The 7,152-nt window shown below is 46.8% G+C and overlaps 1 long non-coding RNA gene across 2 annotated transcripts; it reads left to right on the top strand.

Moving 5' to 3' along the window:
* Positions 1-1,180: 1,180 nt before the first annotated feature.
* Positions 1,181-5,513, top strand: LOC132649453 (uncharacterized). 2 transcript variants are annotated; one of them, XR_009587896.1, is made up of 4 exons: positions 1,181-2,102; positions 2,402-2,578; positions 3,004-3,350; positions 4,630-5,513. It is a non-coding gene; the product is annotated as an uncharacterized LOC132649453 (long non-coding RNA). The 2 variants fall into 2 exon arrangements; XR_009587895.1 differs by having other exon boundaries at positions 2,402-3,350.
* Positions 5,514-7,152: the final 1,639 nt, after the last annotated feature.

The following is a 7,152-nucleotide window of genomic DNA, read 5'->3' as shown; positions in this document are numbered from 1 at the left end:
CTCTAAACTCCTCTCCTGTACTGATTCTTCTTCCCACTTTCTGGAAGTGTGTTCATTTTATTCCTGTTACTAGTTGGGTTTGGATGATAGGCTCAACTGTGGAAGAGTCAGTGGGCGTGTGACTTCTTTAACTGTCCTGCGTTTAGTTAGTACTGGCAAGTTTGTCAAAAATTCTGTAAGAAGGTATCTGAGATGTCAGCGTATAAGGAAAGAGGGAACCCTCTGACAGTACACTAGAACTGGGCGAGTGTCCAGAACTCGTCAGCTCCGTGTCCTAACAAGCGAGCCCTGGGACTCTGCTGCCGTGACAGAGCAGCCGGGGCTGTTGCTGCATCGGCCCATAGTGGGTCACAGACGTTGATCCTTGTCACGTTACTCAACTCTGTGATGGAGCCAGAGCAACCTTCCAACGAGTTATACCTCCTCCGGGAGGAGGGCTTCCAAGAAAACGGCATTCCTACACGTGGCGTCCAGGGGGCTTTTTGCTTACTCCCGACATCCATGCTTTGTCACTGAGACGGCACTAGTCGTGTATTAGAGGTGGACAACCATGGCAGGAACCCACACAACAGATTTCATGCGGGTTTAAGGTACTCCACTGTGGATCCAGGGGCTCGATCTCCCTCCTCCTGGTGTTCACGGGCTCTCGGGTCCAAGGCTCACTGACTATCTCTGCACAGGTCAGAGTCATTGCTAGTATGTGAGGCGAAAGGCTTAAGTCCGAGAGGTTGTGTCCTCATTGCCCTACTCGGTGCTCGCAGTATGCGCTGGGATGACCTCAGCTGTGGCTCCTTAGTCAGGTGAAAGTGGTGCATCTGAGGCATCTATACTCCTGGGATTTGGTGGGAAACAGCCGTTTCCCAGAGGACCACCAGATGCTCAAAGAAAGGCTCGGTGGTGACTTCTGCCTCATGAAAGCTCTGCGGCTGAAGATACCAACTCATGAACCCCAAAATTCCTGACCAACAGAAAACAAGCAAAACCATGGTCTGACCTAGAGACCATGGTTAATTTTAGGAAACAAAGTGTAGACACACAAGCAGAGTATATTGAATGAATTATGAATGGATGAAAGCAGGAAACTTAAAAGGTCACCCCAGCTCTTCCTGGTCCCAGTCGTCTGGGGAGACAGTTACCACTGTGTGGATCATCTAGGGATTTAAAGAACAACTCTGGCTGGCCAAACCTCTTGCCTGTCGACTGTGGACAGAAGATGAACTTTTAGTCTTGGGATGATATCAACAAATAGACCCTACAGTTGATGCTGATCTAACTTTTCTTTTGTCTTGAGACAGGTTCTAAAGTAATCCAGGCAGGCCTGCTGTCTGCTAGGGCTGAGCATGAATTCTAAATCTCGGTCCTCTAGCTTTTACCCCCTGGAGTGTCTGGGATGAAGATGATGATGAAGGCATGTGTGTGAGTTTAGGCAGTGCTCTCCCTCCACTCTGCTATATCTCCTGCTAGAATTTTGATACTGAAAAGCAGCTTAAATGAAAACCCTACATCGTACGCCCTAGGCCCTGAGATACCAGTCTCCGCACACCACCTCAAAGAGCTTCAACCTGATAGCCTGGCTCAGCTGCCTTTCAAGGAGTTGACGATAACCTTAGATATGAATTGTGATGAGTGTAGAGAAAGTAGGATCTCATATTTCAGCACTATACCCCCACAAAACTGCACAGACATGGACAAAGAGATGCCACATGTCAAGGTACTCTCTCAGTAAGCTTTTGAAATTAAAGTGAATGGCATTCGTGGAAGTCAGGTAAGTTCTTTTTGCCTTCCGATTCTTAAATTGCCTAAGCCCTTGATATTATCTCCCTGTAGAAGATCATCCTTTAAATGACCCCAAACAATTCTTATTAAAAATGTCAGTGATGAGGGAATCTGAAGTGGGTCAGAGACACCAGTTAACAGAGGAAGTGTGAGGTCATGAAGGGCTGACATCACTTCTTTGCCTCTATATAAAACCTCTCATTATATGCTGTAGGCTCCTTTGGAAGGCACAAGAAAAGGCCAAACCCTGTGCCAGGCTGCACTGATATCACTGATTGAGGAAACCAGCTGTTCTCTTTGCTTGGCAGCTCTGTGACTAATGGGAGGTGAGAGCTGGGCCGGATATGATCTGAAGAGGAAGCAAGGGCAAAAGAAAACAGGCTTTGGGGGCCATCGCTGCTGTAACCATGGAAACCAGCCCATGCTTCTTACTTGCATGGCACTTTCCCCTTTGTATGACTGATTTTCTTTACCTCACCCTAATCCCCAGTTCTCCCTCTTTTGCCACTTTTCTAGTCTCTCCTTGTCTTCTCGGGTCTGAAAATGTTAGGGGCAAGGGAGGAAAGCGTTCCCTGCTGTTCTCCACCCCCATCTGTGGCCTTCTGATGAGGATTCATCCCTACAGGAAATTTGCAGAAAGCTGCAGTCTCAGGCAGCTCTCACCTCAGAGCCAGTATCATCTGCATTGAGTCCAGGAGTTGGATGTTCTTCCTTCCAAATCCCACGTCAGGTCCTCACAACCCAAGATGACTAGCTCAAGTCTCTCTCAACTTGAGGCTGTGTGCAGGGGGCCACAGTGAAGGTGTGTCGGGCAGGGGGCCTTCCTCCATCACCTAGGTGAGGTGAGGTACAGAACCAAAGTGGGGAGTTGTTGGTTATGCTGCCAGTGGGGTGTGTGTGTGTGTGTGTGTGTGTGTGTGTGTGTGTGGTGGGTCAGGAAAGGAAGACTGACCCTGGAGATAAAGGCTGAGATTCATTTCTTCATGGGAAAGTCATTCAAGTAGTTTATGCTTTCTTTGATAGTCTTATATGTGAAATATGCATACTGATATGCATGTGTAACACACACGCATATGTAATGTTATGCTGATATACACAGTACAGCATACAACCATGTTCATGTTCAGACATGTAGGTCTTGATTTGTAGAGCTGGGGACTGAGCCCACAGCCTTGCACATACAGGTGAATTGCTCTGCCACAGAGCTAATCTCCATCCCATGTACAGAAATACTCTGAAGCTGTTGAACTTCCTGAGGCTAACACCCAATCCCCATGGATTTTACCAAACCCGGCTGGAGGAGACAAGCCCGCCACTCAATCAACGCTTGCAGAAGTATCCGCACTGGCAAAGACAGAGGCCCGGCAGCTGGTTGCTGTGCGGCTTTCTGGTTGGTTTCCCAGTCATCCGTTCTCATCTGGGGATTGCGATGGCATGTGCCTCCGTACTTCCTAAGACTGGTGACCCCAAAGATGGGAGAGTTGAGGAGGAACGCTGGACTGGGTGATGTGGGGATACTGGGAAGCTGAATTTGAAATTTTCACGCCTGAGAAGAGCTTGGCCGGCTGTCTGACGTGAGTTGATTTCAGTCATTCTTGCTGCAGGCTGTTCTGTGGGCAGAACACTGTAGTTTGGTCAGTCCTCCTCCACGCACCCCCCATCTCCCCTCCCTCTGTGTATTAGGTCACTGCAGCCAGGACCACAATCATCTGTGCTTTCTGCACCCAGGGGGAACTAAAAGCTAATATTGGCTTGGGTTGCTTCTGAGTTTTGCCTCAAAACATTCGGCTACCTCCAGGAGGTACCAAAGGAGTGACGGGTGTGAGTAAAGCCAGAAGGAAACCCCAAATAACCTTTGACACAAGGGAACGGAGGGAAGATTTCTGAGGAATTACTGGGTCTCTCCTTCCCCATGGCATCCTGGGTAGAGAATCCTTAGAAGAGGAAAGGATGCTCAACTCTGTTTTCTATGAAGAGAGCACATGGGTAAGCCAGCAACACAGTGCAAAGAGGTGCACACAGGCTTGCTCTAACTAGCTGTGTGGTCTGTGTGTGCTGGTGGGCCTCTCTGATCTTCAGCGTCCTCACAAATGAAGTCAATGGGTGTTCAGCACAGATGTGATGAGTTGTCTGCTGCATGACCATCTTTCCTTTCCCTGTGCTGTGTGTTGGTGCCGAAGAACGAATCTCATCAGTATTAGCCACACACAGCAGCTACCTGTTCTAATGACTGGCTTCAAGGTGGGCATGTGTTATGATTTGCCTTGTGCCCTCCTCAACAGATAGGTTAGATTCCTAATTCCCAGAGCCCCAGGATGTGACCTGATGAAATGGGTCTTTATAGAGATCTTTTTGAGTTAGAAATGATGTCATTAGGATGGGTGATCAGATTCGGTATTTCCCACAGAAGGGAAAGTTGGAGACAAAGGATGACACGTATAGAGGGAGCATTGTGAATGGGCATGAGGAGCAGTTGGCCATCTCCAGATAGCTGCAGCAGACTCAGCCTAAGGGGCAGTGATGTCTATTGTTTAACCTTCCAGCCTGCGGTAGGCTGTGAGGAAATCTCTAGGAAATGAACACAGTGTATTCCAAATACTCAATGGAAAGTGAGAAGGCTCCTTTGCCTTACTCACTGTATGTGACATGTGAAACCATAGGGCACAGGATTCTGACAGCCTTTATATTCCATGCCAGCAACATTTTAGTCCAAGAAGTTTTTCCTTATGATAGAAGAACAGAAAGAGCCTGGGGCTTTAAGAGAACTAATCCCCAGCCATGCTTGGACCACTAGCTTCCAGCCTCTGCGCTTTATGAGCTAATCACATTCCTCTTTTGCATTCCCTGTTATAGACAGCAGAAAACAGGTTATTTGAGATTACATCTTACACCAGTCATAGTGGCCAAGATCAATAAGATGGATGACACCTCATGCTGGTGAGAATGTGAGCTAAGAGGAACACACATCTATTGCTGCTGGATACAAGTCTGGGCAGCCACTGTGGAAATCAGTGTGACAGTTACTCAGAAGGCTCACAAGAGCTCTACCTCAAGATGCAGCTATACCACTCTTGGGCATACACCCAAAAGATGCTACCTCCAACTCCAGAGACATTTGCTCAGCCATGTTCACTGATGCTATTTATAATGGCAAGATTTTGAAAACAGCCTAACTATCTCACAACAGATGAATGTCTGCACCAAATTCCTCTCTTCAGGACTCAGGAAACTTGGAGGAATTGGGGGTGGGGTGGAGAAAGAGCATAAAAGAGAGGCTGAAGGACACCAAGCAAGCTAAGGCCTCTAAGACAGCATGAGCAAAGTACAAACTCTCGGAGACTGGCAACGTGCGTAAGGCCTGCACAGATCTAGCTCTGGGCCAGGCCCGAGCCAGTGCTGAGACGGTGGCTAAGCTCCCAGCCCAACCTTGGAGTCATCTCCAATTGACAGCTACACTAAAGGGAACGCTCCACGCCCAGAGCATAAAGCCAATATGAAAGTAACTCAAAGCTATTTTTGGAAAATGTTTTTAACTCACTGCTCTTTTGCTTGTATATCATGGTTTTTGATTTTGTGCTCTTTCTTAGATTTTTGTTGTTGTTGTTGCTGTTTGTTCATTTTGTTTTATCCATATTTATTTGTCTTTTGTTTTGTTTTGTTTTGTTTTGTTTTTTAAGAGGGAGAAAGAAGGCATGGAGTTGGAAGGGCCTGAAAGATCTGGGAAGATTTGAGGGAAGAGAAACTATTATCAGAATAAACTATATGAAAATTACTTCATTTTCAATAAAAAATAAAATTAACTAAAAAAGGAAAGGTTAATTATATTTCATGAGAACACATGTCAAATGCCTTTGCCCTCAGAAATGAGTTTTGCAAGCAGGGGAGAGAATAGCCACTCCCTCATCCCCAGATGTCTGTCTCTTCAAATGATTCTGAAAGCCTCTTCTCAGCGTTTTTGTGTTTGTACAAATGTGGTGCACGCTTGCTACACAATGTTAATGATCCTGATGAAATTCATAAGCACAAAAGTGTAATTTTCAATGATCCTGTTATTCAAAAACCCACTGATTATTTTATAATAACTCTGAAGTATGTTCTTTTGATTGTTTTGTGCACATGTGTGTTGACTTGTGCACAATTACAAATAGGTGTCATAACCCATTGTTGGTGTTTGGGTGTGTTTGAGCACTTGGCCACCAGCTGGTGGCACTGTTTCCGGAAGCTCCAGACCCTCTGGGATGTGGGACCTCGCTGGTAGAGGTTAACTAGGGTCAGGCTTCTGCCTACACCCTCTCTACTCGTGGTCAGTCTTGATGTGAAGGACACCAGCCTCTCCTCCCACTGTCACAAACAGACCTGCCTGTTGTCACCAGGCCTTCCCTGGCATGACGGGCTAGAGTCCTCTGAAACCATAAAGCTTTCTTCCCTTATGTCACTTCTGCCAAGTATCATGTCACAATTCTGAGAACGTAATCAATATACCCAGCTAAAGTTTAAAGCCTCCACTCTTAACAGACAGGCAGGCTTACCAAACGGATGCGAAATACTTAGGAAAATCTCCATTCTATATATTTGAGTGTTATCAATTGTCTCACTGTTAATATGAGGCATCGATAAATTTCCTGCAAAATGTAAACCCCTTTCAAAATTCCTTAGATACCTCTCCCCATTCCTTCCCACACTCCTCCTGCCATCAGACTTAGTATATTAGCTCCATTAAAAAAAAAAAAAAAAAGCTTCCGTAATGTCACCAAAGTTTTTCTTTCTTCTTCAAGGCCCCGCCTCTCCTGGGGCCACACTTAGAAGAAAACGGTTCCCAGCAGGCGTGTGTCACTCAGCCTTGAAGCTTCAGGTTGCCTTGACTCTGAGAAGATCTAGCCCAAAAGTGGGTCTGTTGCTCCTGGGTTTGAGGCTCTCCCCGTGTCAGGACAGAGAGAGCTAGGTGGGCAGGAAGTGTTTACGGCGTGTGTTACCTCTCTTTGCTTCGACCATGGCTTTGTGAGGTACCCAGCTGCCTTGAGCTGCTCCTACACAATGCCCTGCAATGAGGAACTGTAGCCTGTGACAGAGAGCTGAAAATGCATCCTTCACCTCATGAGTCGCTTTTTGTCGGACTGTTATATCACAGCAACAGAATTAAACTGGAGAGTTGGCTGGTGGAAGCTGAGCAGGGTTGAAGGGTCACAGAGACATTTGGAAGGCATGGAGGCCTGGGAGCACAGCGGCTGACCGAGAGTTGGGAGTGCTTGGCCTTGGCTCTGTCGTTCTGCACGGTTGTGACCTTGGGCAACAAATCTCTCTGCTTCTGTTTCCTCGAGTCAGAAGTAGATAAAGAGCTATCTAGGCTAACTACATGATAAGTACCAAGTCCTTAGA

This window comes from Meriones unguiculatus, chromosome 20, assembly GCF_030254825.1.
Source record: "Meriones unguiculatus strain TT.TT164.6M chromosome 20, Bangor_MerUng_6.1, whole genome shotgun sequence".
Lineage (NCBI taxonomy): Eukaryota > Metazoa > Chordata > Mammalia > Rodentia > Muridae > Meriones > Meriones unguiculatus.
This window is presented reverse-complemented; position numbering and strand designations above follow the sequence as displayed.